This window comes from Phacochoerus africanus, chromosome 4, assembly GCF_016906955.1.
Source record: "Phacochoerus africanus isolate WHEZ1 chromosome 4, ROS_Pafr_v1, whole genome shotgun sequence".
Taxonomy (NCBI): domain Eukaryota; kingdom Metazoa; phylum Chordata; class Mammalia; order Artiodactyla; family Suidae; genus Phacochoerus; species Phacochoerus africanus.
Window position 1 is genome coordinate 132,076,630 of NC_062547.1, and position 23,977 is coordinate 132,100,606.

The 23,977-nt window shown below is 37.1% G+C and overlaps 1 long non-coding RNA gene across 1 annotated transcript in view; it reads left to right on the forward strand.

Moving 5' to 3' along the window:
* The first annotated feature begins 8,658 nt into the window (after positions 1–8,658).
* LOC125126299 (uncharacterized) overlaps positions 8,659–23,977 on the forward strand; it is a 31,833-nt gene continuing 16,514 nt past the window's right edge. Inside the window, exons 1-2 of the long non-coding RNA XR_007134589.1 lie at positions 8,659–8,717; positions 21,907–22,038. This is a non-coding gene — a long non-coding RNA (uncharacterized LOC125126299). The remainder of the gene's footprint in view (positions 8,718–21,906; positions 22,039–23,977) is intronic.

Consider the following 23,977-nt stretch of genomic DNA (forward strand, 5'->3'; position numbering starts at 1 on the left):
TCTGTTAATATTCTGGATATTGGTTCAGAAATTGAAGACACCTTACTCTAAAGTCCTTTGATATGGATACTGCATGACTAGTTGACAATTTTCTAGTCCACTGTCTTCATTTTGAAGAGGTAACTGCAGCCCAGAGGCACGAAGGATGTTGCCGTCGTTCTAGCAGCAATAGTCAAATTGACGCCTGGGCTGAGGACCTCATGTGGTCCTTGAGATGCTATCACATTTATCTCTCAGATAAATGGCGGCTTATGTTCTGTCACATATTAATTTTTAAATCTGAATATGCCACAGTCTGTTTCTTTTGTCCTTCACTGTTCATCATAAGGTTACTAGTATTTTAGAGATACAATTCAACCAATACCATGATAACTTTGTTTCTTATTCCAGACCATATTTCCAAGTCAGTGCCCATGAAAACAGGGTAGGGAAATATGTTGTCATTTAATGTACCTGCTTTGGTCTTTCTTGTTCTTTTTGGAACTCTGCTCTTTTAGTGATGAAACCAAATCCCTGTGTTGTCGTTGAAACACTGATTCTCAGATTTTATGTAAGTCTAAGTCTAGCCACATATAGAAAGGAGTCAAGTTTCACAGTGCTTTTTTATGAAAATGTTATTTATACTGTTTCCAGCAAATAGAGAAACAAAATAGGAGTTATAATCATGTACACTCTGAGTAATCTGGCTACCTGCAAGACATATAAAAACATCATAGCAGCATTATTCGTAATAGAGTGGACACAACACAGACGTCCATTAAAGGATGAATGGATAAACAAATGGGATATATCCAGACAATGAAATGTTATTTGGCATTAAAATGGAATTAAGTGTTGATAGATGCTACCATGTAAATGAATCTTGACAACATTATGTTAAGTGAAAAAAACATGAGACTGTGACTGTATGGTGAGAAGTCCAAAATGTGCAGATCTCTACAGACAAAAAGTAGATTCGCAGTTGTCCAAGGCTGGGAGGGGGATAGGATGACTGCTCTTGGATGTAGGGTTGCTTACAAGGGCAATGAAAATATTCTAATTTTAGATAATGATGATATTTGCTTAAGTCTGTGAATATACTAAAACAACCAAGTTTTATACTTTAAGTGTGTGAATTTAATGGTGTCTGAATTATATCTCAGTAAAATCACTTTAAATAATCATGTCCACATGGGCACCTCTCTGCTGGACTACCCAGAAGTTGAGCTTACCTTTCCCATGCACCAATTTAATCTTTAGAAACGAGAGACAAAGTATTTTCATAGATGTAAGTTAAAGTTTCCTAGAGCTTGAAGGAATATTTGAATTCATAGTGTAATAGTCAAATCTCCTGCTTTGGAGCCAGATTGCTTAGGTTTGAATCTGGCTCTATTAGTTACACGATGTGTTATCTTGGACAATATGTATTTATTTTCTTTGTCCCTAAGACTTCTACTTTATCAAAGAGAATAATAGTACCCCACTTGTAGATAAATTAATTGCTATTTGTGTGCAGTTTTAGCTATGTGATATCATTTAAGTAATTGAGTCACTGATAGTCACATGATAGTTTGGTTCCATCATTTTACACATATGGTACTACTGCTATTTAAAGAAGTTGTGTCAAATTGCACAGAATCACACAGTAAAATAAAACAAGCTATTTTGTAGTTTAGTATTCTCAACTGTGAGTTATCACAGGCCTTTTCATTGTTTTTAAGAAATAAAATTTGGTTTTTAACTTTTTTCTCTTAAAGAACTTTGTTTCATTGTTGGACTAAAATGTGTCATTTTCAAATAATTTAATCTTTATATGTTTGTTTCTTGTAAAAGGAACGATTGGATGAAAGCTAAGGAATCCACAGTGGGTTCATATAATAATTATCTGAAATGATGGAAGCTAAAAATAAATTTTGCATTTAATTCAGTTTAAATTTTGTAGATCGTCTGGAAAGAAATGATCATGAGCTTTGAAGGCACATGACAGTTGACCTTCACTTTTAAGGAAATTTATTAAATTAACCTTTGTTAGCCAGTTATCTTTGATGGGAATGATATTAAAGAATTATAAGGACAAAATGCTAGATTTTCCAAGTATAATATGATTTAGACACATAATACACATAAATATAAAGCAGTTCAGTAGTTAAATGAAATATTTCTTCTAGGTTTTTTGTTTCATGCTTTCGATTCCTAGGTAAGGTTTATATTGGTTCAGGAAACTAGCTACACGATTTTTGTTTACTGGCTGAACTGGGAGACAGCAAAAAAGAAAGAAACAGAGGACGGGGAAAAAAATGACAAAAACATAGTAATCACACTCATTAGCAGTTTTGAAATGAGTAACGTTTTTGGATCTAGATAGGACTCCATGCTTGTATTGTAAAAGACATATAACAATGGTTTCTGGACTGGAACAAAAAGTTTTATAGCTTAAAAGCAATTTATCTAACTAGTCTTTAAAATTCTAAAGTCATTTAGAAATATAAACCGAAAAGCTTTTTAAACAGCTTTTTTCCTGTATGGAAATAAAAGGGATGAGAACAAAATACAAACTTTGACATTTGACTGCATTCATAATCCTGACACATTTGGTAAACATTTTGATAGTGTTGAGTTCAAGTTTAAACAAATGACAAAGATATGTATAAAACTTAAGTTTCTTAACTTAAACTTTATATCTGATTAGTTACATTGCTAACTTTTACATCATGTTCCAAAAAGAAAATATTTGATTAAAGCTAAAATCAATAGTTCTAATTACCAGAGTTCTAAAATTTGCAACTTCAAGAACAAGTAAAGGTTAAACCAGGTCAATACTTAATGAGTTTATTTGTTCATCTTCATTCTTGTGTGTATGCTTAAAGTATTTTGAGGAATATTCTACTAGCTCTTCTTCTTCTTCTTCCTTTTTTTTTTCCCTCATGAGACCTTAACTAAAGCAAACAATTCCAGAGATGGTGGAGTAGAAGGATGTAGAACTTATCTCCTCTATGAAACACATCAAAAGTATAGCTACAATGTGGGACAATTCTCACTGAAAACTAACTGGAAGCTGAAAGAAGGGGCCCTGTACAACCAAGGCTGCAGGAAAAATACACACATAATCAGGTAGGAAGGGAAGAAAAGCAATGGGGTTGAGACCCATGCCCCTGGCAGGGAGAACACACGGGCAGATACTCACCCTGGGAAGTACAAGGTGAGAGCTATAGATCGAGGGCAATGGCCCTTGGTCCTACACAAATCCCCTTAGCTGGTTGAAGGACTACTGGGAATAACAGGAGGGCTGTGATAAGCCTGGACTTTGCTGATAAGTAGCACACAGGTGCTGGCTTTCCCTCAGGCAGTGGGGAGAGAGGTCTGCCAGGTTTTCTATGCCCCTTTGGCATCTGCCTTAGCTCCAGCTGAATGAATGCTCCAGCCTAGCTCCTTCCACATCACAGCAAGGCACTAGATCTGAGGATGCAAGGACTGGGGAGAAGATACAACCATGGGACATGGAAGCAACCCCCTCACTGGATGGAGCCTGGGCAGGGCAGTGGCAGCTTACTCAAATAGTGCATCACATCAGAAGCAGCCAAGATTTCTGGCTGCAGCCTCTGCCCTACCACACACACCTCCCAACACAGATCAAGGGTCCACTTGGCCCACCAGCTCTGAAGTGTGATTCCATAGCAGCATAGGGACTGTGGAGACTTCAGGCCGTTACCAGCTGTGAGAGACAAAGTGTACTTGCACCCAAGGCTGCATGGGAGCAGAACAAGGAAAACAATCTTGGGTGACTGCACAGGCAGCGCATGGAAGAAAGCTCAGACCTCTGTCTGCAGCCGACATGAGCCAAGAGCCTGTATGGGTCCAAATAGAAGAAAGGGACAAATTTCTAGCAATATACAGCCTGCCAAGACTGAGGCAAGAAGAAACAGACAATTTGAACAGACTGATCTCTAGAAGTCAAACTGAATTTGTAATTTAAAAAACTCCCAGAAAACAAAAGTCCAGAACCAGATGGCTTCAAAAAGGGATTATACCAAACACATAAAGAAGAGCTAATACTTATCCTTCTTAAGCTATTCTTAAAAATTGAAGAGGGAGTTCCCGTCGTGGCGCAGTGGTTAACGAATCCGACTAGGAACCATGAGGTTGCAGGTTCGGTCCCTGCCCTTGCTCAGTGGGTGAACGATCCGGCGTTGCCGTGAGCTGTGGTGTAGGTTGCAGACGCGGCTCGGATCCCGCGTTGCTGTGGCTCTGGCGTAGGCCGGTGGCTACAGCTCCGATTCAACCCCTAGCCTGGGAACCTCCATATGCCACGGGAGCAGCGCAAGAAATAACAACAACAAAAGACCAAAAAAGAAAAAAAAAATTGAAGAGGACCACACCCTCCCAAATTCATTCTACAAGGCCATAATTACCCTGATACTAAAACAAGATAAAGACATTACAAAATCCAAAAATGACAGGTAGGTGTTTTTGATGATTAAATGTGAAAATATCCTCAACAAAATATTAGCAACTCAAACCCAACAATATATAAAAAGGGTCATACATCATTATCAAGTTGGATTTATTCCAAGGACCCAAGGATAGCTGAATATTACCAAATCAGTCAATGGGATATACTCCATTAACAAAAGGAAGGCTAAAAATCACATGTCTATCACAATAGATACAGAATGAGCATTCGACAAAATTCAACATTCATTCATGATAAAAATTCTCATCAAAGTTAGTGTTGAGAGAATGTATCTAAACTTTATAAAGGCCATTTATGACAAACCCTCAGCTAACATACTCAACAATGAAAAGCTGAAAGACTTTCCTCTAAATTCAGGAATAGACAAGGATGCTCAGTCTGGTTTCTTTTTAATGTAGTATTGTAAGTCCTAGCCATAGGAATCAAAAAATAAATAAGAGGCATCTGAATTGGAAGGGAAGAAGTGAACTGTCACTATTAGCAGATGACATGATACTTTATACAGAAAAGCCTAAACTCTCCACCAAAAAGAACATTAGAACTAATAAATGAATTCAGCAAATTTCAGGATACAAGATTAATATACAGAAATATCTTGCTTTTCTGTACACTGATAATGAATTATCAGAAAGAGTAAAAAAATAACATTTAAAATCACATCAAACACAATAAAATTCCTAGGCATAAGCTTAACCAAGGAGGTGCAAGACCTATAATCTGAAAACTGTAAAATACTGATGAAATAACTTGTAGATGATACAAAGAAATGGAAAGATAGCCCATGCTCTTAGATTGAGATAATTATTGTTGTTAAAATAGCCATACTACCCAAAACTCTCTACAAATTTAATGCAGTTCCTCTCAAAATACCTACATTTTTCACAGAAATAGGATAAATAACATTAGAATTCCTATGAAATCACAAAATATCCCAAATTGTTGAAGCCATCCAGAGAAAAGGAATAAAGCAGGACTCACCCAGACTTCAGACTATTGTACAAAGCTACAGTAATCAAAACAGCATGGTACTGGCAGGCGCGTGTGCATGCATGCACACGCGCCCACACACACACACACACACACACACACACACACACACACACACACACACACACAGATTAATGGAACAGAAAATAGAGCCCAGAAATAAACCCACTCACCTACAGTCAATTAATCTATGCCAAAGAAGGCAAGAATACACAACTGAAAAAAGATAGTCTCTTCAACAAGTGGTGCTAGAAAATTGGGACAGCTTCATGTAAAAGAATGATATTAGAATAATTCCTCACACCATATACAAAAAATGAACTTAAAATGGATTAAAAACCTAAATGTAAAACTTGAAACTATATTAATCATAGCAATATTTTTAGGGAGTAATCTGTCTCCTAAGGCAAAAGAAATGAAAGCAAAAAATAAACAAATGGGACCTAATTTACCTTAAATGCTTTTGCACAGCAAAGGAAACCATCAGCAAATCTAAAGGACACTCTATGGAATGGGAGAAAATATTCGCAAATGATATGACCAATAAGGGATTAATATCCAAGATATATATATATATATAATTCATACAGCTCAATATCAAAGAACAAAAACCCTAATCAAAAATGGGCAGAAGACCTCAATAGGCATTTTTCCAAAGAAGATATACAGATGGCCAACAGAGACATGAAATGATATTCAACATCACTAATTATCAGAGAAATGCAAATCAAAACCACAATGAGATATCACTTTATACCTGTCAGAATGGCTATCATCAAAAAGTCTACAAATAACAAATGTTCCTGAGGATGTAAAGAGAACACTTGTACACTGTTTTGGAGAATATAAATTGTTGTAGCCACTATGGAGAACAGTATGGAGTTTTATCAAAAATTTAAAAATAGACCTACTGTATGATCCATAAGTTCACTTCTAGGTATACATAGAAAATAAAAACACTAATTCAAAAAGGTGCATGCACTTTGATATTCATAGTAGCACTATTTACAATAGCTAAGGTATGGAAGCAACCCAACAACATATGAGTGGATAAAAAAGATATACAGAGAGAGATAGGAATATTGCTTAGCCATAAAAATGAAATTCTCCTGTTTACAGCAACATAGATGGACCTAGAAAATATTATGCTTAGAGAAATTAGTCAGAGAAAGACAAATGCCATATGATATCACTTATATGTGGAATCTAAAAAGTAAACAAACAAATGTATATAGCACAACAGAAACAGACTCATAGATACAGAAAACAAATGGTTACCAGAGGGAAGAGTGAAGGGGGGAGGGGCAAGATAGGGGCATGGGCTTAAGCGATACAAACTACTATGTATAAAATAGATAAGTAGCAGGGATATATTGTATAGCACAGGGAAATATAGCCATTATCTTATAATAACTTTTAATGGAGTATAATCTTTAAAAGTACTGAATCACCATGCTGTACACCTCAAACTAATATAATATTGTAAATCAACTATACGTCAATGAAAATATAATAAAGCAAACAGTTCTCATCTACTATTTCCATTCAATCTATATTATTTAAATGTATTCTATGAATTGATATTAGAGCTGTGATAGGTGAAAGACTTGTGGAAAGAAAAAACATGGTCATTGCTATCTAAAACCCCAACTAAGGGGAATTTCCACACACTTAAAATATAAGGGATTTAAACTATCTATAACAAATGCCAAAACAGTACAGCTGGTATAGAGAACAGTATGGAGGTACATTAGAAATCTCTACACAGAACTATCATGTGACCTAGCAATCCCACTCTTGGGCATATATCTGGACAAAACTTTCCTTAAAAAAGACACATGCACTCGCATGTTCATTGCAGCACTATTCACAATAGCTAAGACATGGAAACAACCCAAATGTCCATTGACAGACGATTGAATTAGGAAGATGTGGTATATATATATATATATATATATATATATATATATATATATATATATATATATACACACACACAATGGAATACTACTAACCCATAAAAAAGAATGACATAATGCCATTTACAGCAACATGGATGGAAATAGAGACTCACATTCTGAGTGAAATAAGTCAGAAAGAGAAAGATAAATACCATATGATATTGCTTATAACTGGAATCTAATATATAGCACATATGAATGTTTCCACAGAAAAGAAAATCGTAGACTTGGAGAATAGACTTACAGCTGCCGGGGGAGAGGAAGGGAGTGGGAGGGATCGGGAGCTTGGGGTTAATGGATGCAAACTATTACTCTTGGAATGGATTCTCAGTGAGATCCTGCTGTGTAGCATTGAGAACTATGTCTAGATACTCACATCGCAACACAACAATGGGAGGAAAAAATTATGTACACATGTATGTATAACTTGGTCCCCATGCTGTACAGCAGAAAAAAATAAATTAAAAAAATAAATAAAAATAGATGAAATTCAAGAGACAATTGTGAATTTAAATACTGAACAGATATTAAAGAATGTTTTTTTTTTTTTAAATGCCAAAACAAAGTTATTTGAAGAATATAAAGAAACAATCTGGGAAGGGGAAGTAATCATTGCTCAGGGAATCTTGTCAGACTCCTAAAATAGAGCAGTTCGGGTGGCTTTTAACCAGAAGGGTGGGTAGGATTGGACCACTAACTGTGTGGCATTAGGGAAGATGGCAGAGGAAAGCTGCCACAAGAAGTGAAAAACGTTGGGCAGGGCATGTTCTGAGGACAAAAAAGTAAATTGGTGTGGGGTTCTTTGTTCTACAATTCATTTTGTTTTCTCCTTTTGCACATCATAATTCAGTAAACTGTGAAGCAGCCATATAGGACTTTGCCACACCACTCTGTGTGTGTACTCATGCCTCACAGAATGATTATCTAGGGTTTTATGAATCTGAAGCTCTTGCATTTTGTCCATTTTTCAGCAGGATTATAAGGACCTGTTCTTTTATGTTGCATTGCTATGTCTCTCCATGTCTTCAAGTTCCTCTGTTGTGTTGGTTTGGGTGTTGGATCCCTGGTTTCTAAGAAGAGCTTAAAGACATGGCTCATGCATGGTGTGGCACAGCAAATGTTCTCACAACGTATGTGGTCTTATAGAACCTGTTCTACAAGCTTCCACATCTCAGTTTTATGAATAAATGTATTTAAAAAATCATTAGTATAACATTTGTCATTTTAAATCTGTCAAGTATAATGGAATCTTTCTCCGTTCTAGGGAAGAAACAGAGCAATGAAGATATTCATCACACAATTTGAATGAACAGTGACTGGTAGGTTAATTTCCTTTCACTGAGAAACTTGGACTTTGTTGCTAGAATATTCTATTTGGAGCATGAATCCCACAAATCACTGAACCATTGATTTTAATACTAAATTTATTTTAAAACAACTTTTAGGGAGTTCCCGTCATGGCTCAGTGGTAACAAACCCAACTAGTTTCCTTGAGGACATGGGTTTGATCCCTGGCCTTGATCAGTGGGTTAAGGACCTTGAGGTGAGCTGTGGTGTGGGTCACAAACGCAGCTTGGATCCTGCATTGCTGTGGCTGTGGCATAGGCTGGTAGCTACAGCTCCAATTTGACCCCTAGCCTGGGAACTTCCATATGCCATGGGTGCAGCCCTAAAAAGACTAAATAAAATAATTTTAATGTTTTATATTGTTGATTCAACACTCTTAGGAAGATAAGTAAAGTGTATATTCATCGCTTGCATTTTAGAGATTGTATAAAAAGAAAGAAGTACACATCCAAAGGGACACATACAATGTTTTTAAAAAAACTCTACAAATTCACTTTTATTCTATGGAAATTTTCAAATTGAAGTATTTCTTTCAATCAAATCCACCTACAAGCATAAATTCTAGGTATTAATAGATATGTGGATCATGTTAAATTTGAGATAAAAGTATATATTTATCACATGTCCACCTATAATTCTGGATCAGTAAGTGCTTCCTTCTCTGGGCTCTATAAGATAACACTCAGAATTCATTGTTTTGTTCTGGTTAATTTTCCTATTTTTGCTATGTCAGGAGCTCTCACAGGGCCTTTATGTGTGGTAGGCACTCACTAAATCTTGATTGTCTGCTAGCACTATAACACAAGAAGCCTTACAAGAACAGATGAACTTTCCAGAAATCGCTACAAGCCTATATCATTATCTTATCTGTAAGCACAAAGTTTACTGACAAAATCATCTTTATATCATCTTAAATGACAAATATGTCTCATACTTGGTTTCTTTCTATTCTGAGGAAAGTCCATATATATAATGATTTCCTGAAGCTTCCTAACATTGACTAGTAAAATATGTTCCATATTTCCACATACAGGCAATATTGGTCCATGTGATTTTTTTTTATTACTCAGTGAATTTATAACATTCATAGTTGTACAATGATCATCACAATCCAATTTTATAGGATTTCCATCCCACAACCCCAGCACATCCCCCCACCCCCCAAACTGTTTCCTTTGGAGACCATAAGTTTTTCAAAGTCTGTGAGTCAGTATCTGTTCTGCAAAGTTCAGTCTGTCCTTTTTTCAGATTCCGCATGTCAGTGAAAGCATTTGAAGTTGGTGTCTCATTGTATGGCTGACTTCACTTAGCATGATAATTTCTAGGTCCATCCATGTTGCTAAAAATGCCATTATTTCTTTCCTTTTAATGGCTGAGTAATATTCCATTGTGTATATGTACCACATCTTCTGCATCCACTCCTCTGTCGATGGACATTTAGGTTGTTTCCATGTCTTGGCTGTTGAAAATAGTGCTGCAATGAACATCGGAATACATTTGTCTTTGCGAGTCATGGTTTTCTCTGGATAGATGCCGAGGAGTGGGATTGCTGGATGAAATGGTAGTTCTATTTTTAGTTTTCTGAGGAATCTCCATACTGCTTTCCACAGTGGTTGCACCAATTTACAATCCCACCAACAGTGTAATAAGGTTCCTTTTTCTCCACACCCTCTCTAGAACTTATTGTTTGTAGACTTTTTGATGATGGCCATTCTGGCTGGTGAAAGGTGATACCTCATAGTGGTTTTGATTTTCATTTCTCTAATAGTGAGTGATGTTGAACAACTTTTCATGTGTTTTTTGGCCATCTGTATGTCTTCTTTAGAGAACTGTCTGTGTAGATCTTCTGCCCATTTTTTGATGGGGTTGTTTGTTTTTTTGGTATTGAGCTGCAGAAGGTATAAATCTTCAAACATGTTGTCTTCCAAAAACCTCTAGAGTTTTATCTCTTCGCCCCATCAACTTCACAACTCCTACCTCAGTTAATTTTGATGGAAATCACCTGTTGCACAGAACATTCCTGTTTTTAGCATGAAAAGTTCCAAGGGTCAAGGTCCCTAACTCTCAATCTTGGGCAAACCAGTGCGGTTGTCACCATAAGTATTCTCCACTTCTGTAAATATTTAAAAGCATGTATCTCTGAAAGATAAGGAATCTTAAAAACAAAAGTAGTATCACTAGCATACCTAAAAATCCTTACTATCATCAAAGAGCCCACCAGAGTTCCCTTTCTCTAATTATCATGTATTATTTAAAACAATTTGTTTTTGGATTAGGATCCACCCAAGGTACATAAATTGTGATTGGTTGATGCGCCTCTTAAGTTTTTTTCACTTTTATTATATTGTTTCTAATATGTAGAGTCTCACTCCCTCATCTCATTCTTCCTCCCTCTCACCTTCCTTTACTCCCAGATTTTATTAAAGAAAGAGGTTGTTTATCTTGTTCAGTACCTCACAGTCTGTATTTTGCTGATTGCATTTTCATGGTACAATTTAGTATGTTCCACTCATGCTTATTTATCTTCTAATAAGCTTATTTATCTTCTTAAAAAAATTCTAATTAGATGCGGTGTCTTGGCCACATTCAAGTTATAGTTTGTTGAGAGAGGGAGGCCTACATCAAGTGGTGTGGATTTCCATTAGTCCTGGTTTCCTGATGACATCAGCCATTCATTAAATTGCCTGGATATATGTGTGATCTTTGGTCTAAACAAATCAATAGAAAAACATTTCAAGAGTACTTAAAAATTACATAGGTCTCATAATTATTGTTCTTTCCATCTAGTATTCCCCATTTCTACCTGGCGTGAAAGGTGGAAATTGTCACATATTTTGCTTCCAACCAATTCCATTGCAAGTTTAGTAAGCCTATTTCTTACATGTATTACCACTTTAAAGGGGAATTCTTAGGCTGAAAAAAAAGCAACCCTGCCCCAAATGAAGTTATACTAGTTGGAGGAAGAAAGGATTGCAGAGTGTAGCCTTGTTTTGTGCCCCTTCTAATTGCACCTGATAAACAGTCATTCAGGGGACTTTGTCATTTATGTTGTAGGAATATTTCATTTATTAATGATATTCATCATTGTGGTATATTGTATATATTGCAAATATTTTTCCCACTGTCTATTTTTTTTAATTTTTGGGTGATTTTGGTCTTTGGAGGTTTTCAATTTTGATTTTGCTATCTATTATAATATTCTTTTGAACTTTCTTCATTTCCTTTCTTCCTTAACAATGATTAAAGATTGGTAATTGTTCTGAGTTTGAGTTTTTCTGAATCATGCTCAGTTTCTATATGCAACTTTAATAAATTAGTAGTTCACATCAAGACTTTTCACTCTTCTGTCCTTGAACAAATGCTGAAGTACCAGATTCATTAACTTAATGAGGTTACGTTAATCACTTGGAGAAAACAGCCAGCTCTGAAGGCAACAGTCCAAAGGAGGAAATAGCACGATGAAGTCAAACAGGTTTAATCGTGAGTGCTGGCTTAGATCTGTTGGTGGTGAGACCTGAAATATAATGCCATGAATATTTTTAACTATGTTTTTATCTGGGTTTAGGGAGAAAGAAAACTCTGATTAAGTAATTATATCAACAATAGGATTGGGAGAGGGGAGCAATAATACAGTTGCCTTTTGTTTTCTGATCTTTTTCAAAACTAGTTCTTTACTAAGCTCATCTTGATCGTTTAAATCCATTTCCTGAGATTACCACCATACGCTTAGGTGTATTGAAGAATGAAAAAGGTATGATGGTCGCTTTACTCATTTTAACATATAAATTAACTTTTGAAAAATAGAGTCTGGATGCCAAATATTATTGATTGATGCATTTTAAAAATTTCTATAGGAATTCCCTGGCACATTGATATAGCATTCTAGAACCAACATAAAGTTGAGAGAATTCTTACTGAGGAAATATCCAGCTCATGTATGGGTATCTCTTGAAAAAAATAAGTCCGTTTCATTATAGCGAATGCATGAAACTAGCCAACAGGAATCTTAATCACTGGGCTTTATCACATGTGAATGCCAAAATAGTTACCAAGTTAAGTGTAATGAAAATTGCCAGAGTCATAATAATGGTTCTTCAGAAAATCTGGGGACTGCCTAGCTTTTTTAGGATCCAAAGTCACCCTCCCAACTGTCTTTTCAGAATTAGAAATCTACCAACCTCTATTATGTTAATATTTATTATTTAGCTACTTTTCTCTCTTTTCACCCTTTATGTCTTTGTCTTAGGTTTATGTTCCCCTGCCAACCAATAACATGTTCTTTCCTAGGAAGGTCTTTTTGGCTTGTTCTTAGATGTGGATTCTGTTTACTCCCATCCACTGCTACTTATTGGTCTCTTTCTCCTCTCATGTTCTGTTCTCACCAAGCAAATGACCTCTGGCTATTTATTTACAGTTCAGATTATCAAGAGAAAGGAAGACTCTAATTTTTAGGCAGCCTTTTCCAAGCTATTGATTGACCACTCTTGAGTTACAGGCCAATTATAAAATAATTGTGTTTACCCAGAGAGGTAGCACCCTCATGACACTGTCATGTCAACTTACACAAAAAGAAATCCTAGCTTTCAGTGTACTACACATTGAGTCTTTCAGAATATTGAATTCTACTTTAAAATGTGCATGAGTTTACAGTTGGTAAAATAAAGATGAAAAAATGTTCACCTTCTGAGATTATAAATAACTAGTAGCACAATTTGTTAGGTAGAAGCTGATTCATAGGATTTACTCAATAAAGACAAGTACTTAGTAGCCTATTACTCTTAAATATAGTAAGGAGTGGACAGTATTCCACTGTAAGAATATGTCATATTCTTTATCCACTCATCTATTGATGGATATTTGGGTTGTTTCAGCATCTTGGCTGTTGTGAATAATGGCAGTGTTGATCTTTCTTGCGGATCCTCATTTTAATTCCTTTGGATAAATACCTAGAAGTGGGATTGCCAGATCATAGGGTAGCTCTATTTTTAATTTTTGAGGAAATTCCATACTGTTTTCCATAGTGGCTACACCATCTTACATTCCCAGAAACAGTGGACAAGGGATCCAATTTCTCCATATCCTCACAAACACTTTTTATCTATTTGCAGCAATGTGGATGAACCTGAAGGAAATTATGCTGCATGAAATAAGTTGGTCTCAGAAGGACAGATACTATCATTCCACTGATAGGAGGTGTCTAAAATAGTCACCCTCATAGAAGGAGAGACCAGAATGGTGGTTGCCAGGTCTAAGGGGAGGGGGAAATGGGCAGGTGTCGTTCAATGGGCATAAACTTTTGTTCTTCAGGATGGGTAAGTTCTAGAGAACTGCTATGCCACACAGTGCCTTTAGTTAACAATACTTTTTGTACATTTAAATAGTTAAGAGGGTAGAGCCCATGTTAAGGGTTTTGATAACAGCAAAAGAAGTACAAGGAAATGTTCAGAGGTGAGGAACATGCTTAGGATCATCTCAGTTGTAGTGATGATTTTGCAGGTGTTCAAATTCACCAAATTGTATATATTAAATAAGTGCAGTTTTGTATATCGGTTATACCTTCAATGAAAAAAAGAAACGAATGAACAAGTCAAAAGATACCTAATATTCATGAGGCCCCTGGGTACAAAGTATTTGTGATATACTGAATATTGAAAATATACTAAATATACATGAAATAAATGAAGCACTCAAAAATCACGAGTCCTTAATTTGGACGTGCATCGGTGTCACTCATTCTGGCTCCAAATACAAATAAAACCCAAAACTATTTAGGAGGTAAATTGACAATTTGTAGCTCTGACCAGGAACTTGTCTCTGTGACTCTTTACAAAAGCACGTTATGTCATTAGTCCAGGATATGTTCCATCTATAAGCCCTTTTGCTCAAACCTAAACTCTGATATGAGTAACCACATTACCAGCAAGGAAAGCAGAGGTAGAAGAGAGAAAGGACATATGAAGATGGACTCCTTTTATCCTACTTGTACCCTATCCTATGTGGGTTAACCTCCTCTGTCTCCTTCCCCTTGCTTCTCATTGTGTGTGCTAAATATGGAATTTGAGCATTTTACTTTGGTCTGTGAGCCTTTCTCTCTGTGACCTTCTAGGATAACATTCTTGGTACTCTACTTGGAGGCTGTCATTGCATCAGGATACTTTCCCATGCAACATTTGACTTATCCAAGACTCATACATACTACATCTTGGCTTTAGGTTTGTGCTTAATATTTACTAAATGGAGTATAATGGTAAGAAGAAATAAAATAACAAGTCTACTCAAAACCAGAGGGAGAGCCTTGGAAGTAATGGAATTTAACACTCACCTCTTCATATTCTTTTCAATATGAACTAGAAAAATGACTCATACAGCTGGTTGTATTTAAGTTGTCTGTTCCATTAGTAAGAATGTATAGCTTCTAATCAAGATCTCTTCCCAATATTTATTTAATTCAAATTCGTTACTCTTTGTAACCTTCAAAAGATTGTTATTATTATCATTATACTATATCATTACTACAGTCAAATGTGCTTGATAAACCTAATTATGTTCACCATCTCCATTGTTCATAGACTCCCCCAAAGTCCCAGAGTTAGTTTAAAAGCAACATGGATTTTTGTGTTTCCATGAACAGTAGAAAACTGACAGAACACTGTAAACCAGCTATAATGGAAAAAAATAAAAATGATTATATATATATAATCATTATATATATATTTATATATATATATATAATCATTATATATATATATATATATATATATATATATATATAGAAGAACATGGATTAATAGCACTTCTCCCTGACTCAGTCTTACTTTTCCTATTCTAGCCTTCCATTGTCCTTAAAGTTGGAACAAATATTTAGGTTCCTGCCTCTGGTTTCTATGTACCCTGTATTAGTTTCCTATGGAAGCCATAACAAATTACCACAAAGTTAGTGGATTGTAACAACACAAATTTACTCTGTATTTTGTAACCTTTAGTGTTAGGAGTCCTACACAGGTCTTGCTGAGCCAGAATCAAGGTGTCAGCAGGGCTGGGTTCCTTTCTAGAGAAGGAATGGGCTCTGCAGCACATCTGCAGCTTGGGCCACATGGTTCGGTAGAACTTTGTGGTGTTGGAGGTATCACTAATGGAAAGAAGCTGTCTAGAGTTTATAGCAACCCTCACTGGGAGAATCCGAATAAAGCCCTGTGAGATTCTAGATCACAGTCATGTCATCTGCAATGAGAACTATACGTCTTTTGAGAAACAACCACTGGCTTGTTAGTGGGCCGTGAATAAGGACATGAAGTGAGAATGTGGCCAAAACTGCCTATTAAGTAAGACCTGGATCTTGTCAGACTCACCAGCTCATAAGTTGGGCAGACCCATTAATAGCTCATCATGACGTGAAAGAGATATATCTAGGATCAAGCATGAGGAGTGCCAGGGAACATAAGAAAGCTCCATGAGAAGTAACCTAGTCCCCATGTGGCCCCCGCCATTGTTGTTCCAGCATCTCTCGCTCAGATCATGCCTAAGGTTGTCTGAGGCTTAAGTTCGTATATAGGTTCACAATGTATGGGGCGCTGAATTACCACCGAATTCAGGGGTGACCTGAGACAATGGAGACAATAGAAAGAGAAAACTCTCTTAACCAGCAGAGTTTCAGATGATAAATCTGGTCATCTACACTGTGGAGAAAGAAAGAGGGGCCTAAAGTTAGAATATATAAAGATTAATTGGCAGTGATCAATGCTTTGAATGGTTAACAGGGACCTGGAAGGGGAAAAATGATGAAGCAGAAAGAAGGGAGTCACAAGGAGATACGAGGTAGAAGAAAATGAGTGAAATATGAGACGAGCTGTATGGTGTGAATATTGTTATAACCTCTGCTAATGCCCAGGAGGGAACACCCCTCATAGAAGAGGCAAGAATTTAAAATGACCTGGCCAGGGACTTTAACCCACCTCTTTCACCAGCTACTCTAGTTCTGCTACAATGGGCACATGAATAAAGTGGCCTTCATGGCTGAGGTTGAGGCAGTGTTTGCTTTTGCTGGATGATCTACCTAAAGCCAAAGTCAAAGGTCCAAAAAGCCAACACTAAAGACCAAATTGGGAGTTCCTGTCGTGACTCAGAAGGTTAAGAGCCTGACTAGTATCCATGAGGATGCGGGTTCGATCCCTGGTATCTCCTCAGTGGGTTAAGAGTCCTGCGTTTCTGTGAGCTGTGGTGTAGGTTGCAGATGCAGCTTGGATCCCACATTACTGTGGCTGTGGCATAGGCCAGCAGCTGCAGTTCCAATTTGACCCCTAGCCCAGAAACATCCATGAGCTGCAGATGTGGCCTTAAAAAGAGAAAAAAATAAATATAAAAAATAAAAACATAAAGACCAACATTAAATCCCCATTTTGGCACCATTCTCTGAGGAAACCAATTGCTCAATTGATACTATGTTGCCTACTCTTCACCTGTCTCATCCTGGAAAGGTCAGCAATTTGTTCCCAAAAGAATAGATAAGTGTTCCGTTGGGGTTTGCCTTTTCCTATGCAAAGGGTCTCAGCTAACACTACTATTTGAAGTTTTGCGGAATGATGAATGCCCTAGAATGGGATCTCACATTATATTGCATCAAACCAAGAGACCAACTTTATAGCAAAGATGGTATTTTACTTATTTATTTATTTTCTTTTAGGACCACACCTGCAGCATATAGAACTTCCTGGGCAAGGGGTTGAATCGGAGCTACAGCTTCCGTCCTATGGCCCAGCCACAGCCACACTGGATTGCAACCTACACTGCAGCTTGCAGAAACGCAGGAACCTTAACCAACTGAGAGAGGCCAGGGATCAAATCCAATCCTCATGGATACTAGTCGTGTTCTTAACCTGCTAAGCCACAACAGGAACTCCAAAGGACGTATTTTCTTACCTGGAACATACATCATCATATGGCCTATCATCTTGTAAGAAGACTCAGCTAAAATGTCTTGATAAATTGCTAAAGTCCAAATATAAACTAGCATCGAGTGTGTGGCTCCAAGGGGCTACTGTTTTTCCTTTCCTGAACCCCAGCAGGTATTCAAAGGAAACACTGAGGGGATTTCTGAGAACATTCCTTAGGAATGTCAACTGAGACTTTTCCTACCTCTAAGATAACAAACACTTAGTAAAAATGATGGTGGAATGCAGCTGAAAGAGCTGTAAGACATAGATTATCCTCAGGGCGCAGACACAGAGACGTACTCCCTGGTGTATTAGCCCACACCTAAACAAGAGGTTTAACTAAAGGAATATGAGGCAGTGGGCACACTGAGGTTAAACGTGGCAATACCAAATTTTAAAGCCAACCCAACATTTGACTAGATGAGCACAAATCCCATACTGAAAGTGTCAAAGAAGGGAATGCATGCTCATCTCCAAGCATGAGTTAAATTTGCTCAGAATCTATGGTGCCATACAGTATGCCCAGTTTCCAACAAAAAATTATAAGACATTTGGAAAGTCAATAATAAACAAAGGCTGACGATACAAAGTAATTATTAGAACCAGCCTTGAATATGGCCCAGATGGCAGAACTGACACAAAATTTAAAATAACTATGAATAGGACTTCCCACGGAGGCTCAACCGTAATGAACACGAATAGTATCCATGAGGACTTGGGTTCAATCCCCAGCCTCGCTCAATGGGTTAAGGATCCAGAGTTGCTATGAGCTGTGGTGTAGGTCACAGACTCGGCTTGGATCCTGCATTGCTGTGGTGTAGACAGGCAGCTGTGGCTCTGATTGGCCCCCTAGTCTGGGAACTTCCATGTGTCTCAGGTACCGCCCTTTAAAAAACAAAACAAAACAACAAAGTAAAAAACTATGAATAATATGTTAAAGACTTTAATGAAAAAGTTAAACATACAAGAACAGGTGAGTAATTTTTTTTTTTTTGATTTTCAGTACCACACCTGTGGCATATGGAAGTTCCCAGGCTAGGGGTCAAATCGGAGCTGCAGCTGCCAGCCTACCCCACAACCACAGCAGCATGGGATCCAATTAGCATAGGCAACCTACACCACAACTCACAGCACTCCAGACCCTTAACCCACTGAGCAAGGCCTGGGATTGAACCTGCATCCTCATGGATACTAGTCAGGTTCATAACCCACTGACTCACAAGGGGAACTCCCAGATGGGTAATTTTATCATGGAGCTGGAAACTATAGGAAAGAGTCAAATGGAAATACTGGAAGTCAAAAACATAGTAACAGAGATGAGGAAGTTTTCTGTATACTTCATTTTTCAGATCTCTGAAAGTAAAATTCATTTGTTATTTAGCCCATAACTTTACACTTCTGACAATGATTTGACCAATCAAGTGTTTTAAACTTTACTTCTTTTGAATTGCTTGAGTAAAAACAATCAGAAAATGAATAAAAACAAACAAATCCAATAGAAGTTACTTATCTGATTCAACAATAAGTTGAGTTAGTGTGTGCATGTAAATGTATCATTAAACTGATGTCATCAAATTAAAACAGCTGAATTAATTTCTGCATAAACCGCTAATTTTCAGATAGATGGGTTTCAGTGTAAAGGTGAGAAAGGGCTTTGTGTTTGAAACCAAGAATGCTAATTATTCTAGAAATTTCTGCATATCCAACACACATGCAAACTTTCAGGCAATAACAATTTTCTATTTCAGATTAGACTAAACTGCCTAGTGAATTCCATTAAATTGGTTTGTTCTGTGGGAACACAACACTGTGTGATATAAAACAGCCCCCAACAATTTACGAAATTGCTTTTTCATTAAGCTGTATTTTGAAAAGTATGAATGATCAGTTAAAGCATTTCTCCTTAGCACAATGCACATGAGATCAAGCAAATCTTGAGTGGCAATCCAATTAGCATTCTGTTGAATAGTGCTATTTAAAAAATAATTCTCATACAAATTCTACCCACAGGTACCGCTGTTAATAATGATATTTATTATTTGTTGAGTGCTGGCAGTGAGCAGACACAGTCCCTACCCTGGGGGCTTGTAAAAGAAACTAGACAGCCAAGGAAATCTGAATAAACTATGCCAGTTAGTGCGAAGCTTTGCAGCTTAGATCCGTCTATAAATTTCTCTTCCTTTTCTCTTTATTCCTCCCTCTTTACTCTTGTAAAACACCGTATATCAACTAAATATATTACTGAAATTTTTTTTCCGATTTCTCACTGATCACTTACATTTAACAAGTTGAATCTTAATTTATAATTCATAAAGTTCTTTAGCACTAAGTACACATCTCTGAAAATCCCTCATAGCTCTTGACGGAGAATTTGCGATTAGATCCATAACTATTTGCATTATAATAAAAATATTTTAAGTATTAAAATTATTTTTCCTCATCTTCAGAGAAGGGGGCTATTTTGGTTAGATAAGGACGAGAATAAGGAAGCAAGACCTGTTAGCTCCATACTATTTATTCATAGCTGTTTGGTGTCATTGTTGTACCTAACGAGTTTTCTCTTCTGTCTTTGAGCCTTTACATGTGGATTTTGTGCTAAAGCAAGGTTTCCTTAAATATTTTTTAAAAGCTTTTGAAGTAATATATTTGAAGTAACACACACATGCACATATATTTAAATAAATCTTTTATGTAAGTTTGTAAATATAGTATAGAATTACACATTGAACATTTGGAAATCATGAGTTTAATGCGATATAAATTAACTGTTTAGCTCAACAGAAATACGTTGTTGCTTTCACAAAGACAACACCACCATTTTTCACAAAGCATTTTAAAACAAAAATCAAGATCTAGCACATATATGTATGCTTTTGAGATGGAAAACCAGTTTATAATCTAGCTTGAATTTTTATAAGAGTTTATTTATCCTGTGATAATATTTGAAAGGCTTTCCAGAAACAGGAAGACATAAGTTTCTGGTTCTAATTTAAATAGTCATATGATATGTGACCTTAATGTAGTAAGAGGTATTCTGGCCAGAGTAGTTTCTTCTATGGATCAAGTGTATTTTTGTTAAATTGTAAAAATTTAAAACAAATGTCTCCCAAGCTGGAAAAAAAAAAAAACCTCAAGGGCATCATCAGTCATAGGTTTAAAACACATGCCCAAATAATTAACAGCTAAATCATAGTAGAAAAAAAATAAGAGCTTTTCCTGAACAATTTGTGGTATTATTTAAAGTCTTCTCTTAGAAGGCAATTGTTGGAGAATGACTTATTTTCTCTTTGCACTTTCACTCAATAAACATTAATGAGTCAATTATGGAAAAGCAGAAATAAAGCAAAACAGAGAAGCATTGACCACTTTGAATTGTGAGTTTTTCCCTTTAAAAATTCTTTAGTGAATTTTAAAAAAGGTACAGAGAATTCAATGACACAGTAGAAAACATTATGAAAAGTTTCTCTGTAGTTCTGCCCCACTAACCTACATTCTCTTTCCTTTGATGTATTTCAACCGCTCGTTGTATGCTCTGCCATTCCTCTCTGCATATTCATGCAAATATATACTCCCTCTGTATATCAAAGCAAATACTATGCCCATTACATTGATTTTTTAAATTTTTATAATATATACCTTTTTTACATGTCAGGAGAAAATTGTAAAAATTTAAAACAAATGTCTCCCAAGCTGGAAAAAAGGAAGATGAGGAGTTCCCATTATGGCTCAATGGAAACGAATCTGACTAGCCTCCATGAGGGCACAAGTTTGATCCCTGGCCTTGCTCAGTGGGTTAAGTATCCAGCATTGCCACGAGCTGTGGTGTAGGTTACAGACACAACTCAGATCTGACGTTGCTGTGGCTGTGGTGCAGGCGGGCAGCTATAGCTCCAATTCCACCCCTAGCCTGGGAAGCTCCATATGCTGAGGGTGTGACCCTAAAAAAGAAAAAAAAAAAATGTAAGATGAGCTCAGGAGTTCCCTTGTGGCCTGGATGGGTTAAAGGTACAGTGTTGTCACCGAAGCAGCTTGGGTCAATGTTGTGGTGTGGGTTTGATCCCTGACCTGGGAAATTGCGCATGCCCAGTATGGTGGGGGGAAAAAAAAAAAAAAGGTAAAATGAGTCGTAAATCATTTCATCATTTGCCTAAATGATGGACATGGACGTTGTCTTCCAGTTTAGAGCAGCTATAAACAGTGGTGCTTAAACATCTTTGTCTTGTGTCCTCAGGTGTCTGGGCTCCTCTCCAGCATGGATTTTCTCAAGTAGGATTGCAGGATCAACAGAATGTGCCCTAAAGTTTGCTGAAGATGACCAGTTCCAGTTCCAAAAAGGGCTTCACATCCACTCTCATAAGCAAAGGTAAGACTGATCCTACCTCTCACATTTCACCTGCACTGACTTTTATCACTCTTTTTATTTTAGGGCATTAAAAAAAGATCAAAATGAGACCTTTTGTCATAATTTTCATTACTCTCCCAAGTGGTGAAGTTGAGCAATTTTTCATTCAATTTTTTCCCATTTGCATTTCCTCTTGTCTCAATGATTTATTCTATTCTTTGCCCATTTTTTCTTTCCAACTGCTAGTTTTCTTCTAAAGTTTATTTTTAGGAGCTCTTTTGTGTTAGGAATAGGAACCTTTTGTGTGCCCTGTGGGTTTTTTTTTTTTTTCCTAAATTCTATTTTATAATACATTTTTAAAAGTGAATTCAAATTTTTTAATGACTTTTAGCCTTTCTGTGTTGTTTCAAAACGCTTCCCCAACTGAAGATTATTCAAATCGCCCCAGGTACTAAAATGATATTTTTCTGCTGATATATTAGAGAATCGGCACTTGTAGAGGCTGGATCAACCTTAGTGAAGGAAGTAGATGCTGCAAGTTAACAATTAGCTTTCCTACATGCCCCCAGTGCTTTTCAGTTATTCTCTCACTGATCAATAGCAAACATGTGCATAAAGAGGCTGCTGATATCCTCAGAGATGCTTTTTTGTATAACCCAGGGCCCAGCCCCACTTTCACAGAGGGGTGCATTTGAGGAGCAGTCCTGTGGGATACAGATATCTTACTCTGGGAAGTTCTTGAACTTCCACTTCAAGAAATTCGTATGCATGGAGTTCTCTGGTGGCTCAGTGAGTTAAGGATCCAGCATTGTTGTTGCTGTGATATGGGTTTGATTCCTGGCCCAGGAACTTCTATATGCAATAGGCATGGCCAAAAAAAAAATCATACATGTTGTTGTTGTCGTTGTTGTTATTATTATTATTATTGGCTATAACCCCAGCATGCAGAAGTTTTCAGGCTAGGGGTCAAACCCACTCCCCAGCAGTGGCCAGAGCTGCTGCAGTGACAATGCTGGATCCGTAATCTGTTTCACCAACAAGGGAATTCCTACACATAATTCTTTTGATTCCTTCCTTCTTTCTTTCTTTTTTTTTTTTTTGCTTTTTAGGGTCACACCTAAGGCATATGGAAGTTCCCAGGCTAGGGGCTGAATCGGAGATGTAGCTGCCAGTCTATGCCACAGCCACAGCAACGCAGGGTCCAAGCTGAGTCTGCGACCTACACCACAGCTCACAGCAATGCAGGATCCCCAACCCACTGAGTGAGGCCAGGGATCGAACCTGCATCCTCACGGATACTAGTCAGAGTCATTTCCACCGCACTGTTAACAGAAACTCACTACACATAATTCTTATACAGGCTTTTTTCTCACCATTCCTTTAGTCAGAATCCTTCCTTGTGTCTTGCAGCCTTGGAAAACCATTAACCACCATTCATTCATCAGTATAGAAACTTACTTCACGCCATGCCTCTTTCCAGCCAGGTGGACAGAAAAGGTGTCCTGCTTGAAATTCAGCCCACTGTCCTTCAGACAAGCTGCAGAGTTGGGTGTAACATTGCAATAGTCCAGTTGTAGTTGGTGCCAGTACATTACATGTAGAAACCTCTGAGCCAGGGCTGAATTCTGCTTTAATTTTCAACCGGTCTCAGTGAACGTCCCATGGAAGAGTAGATAAGTTTTGTGGGAGAGACTTGAGTGGCACAGCATGCTCATCTTTTGAGGAAACAGTGAAAAATGAGGCCTTCTGAACCTGCTTGGAGTTAATCCTGTATATGCAAGTTTTAACTGGTGTGAGAGTATTTCCCGATAAGTTTTGCTAGATTCCTACCTCCCTCCCTTCTTTTCTTCCTTCTATTCTTTTTTTTTTTTAATTATTATTATTGCTTTCTTCCATCTATTGGAAAATACTTACTAAGCAACTGTTATATTCCAGGTATTGTTCTAGAATCTGGAGAGTG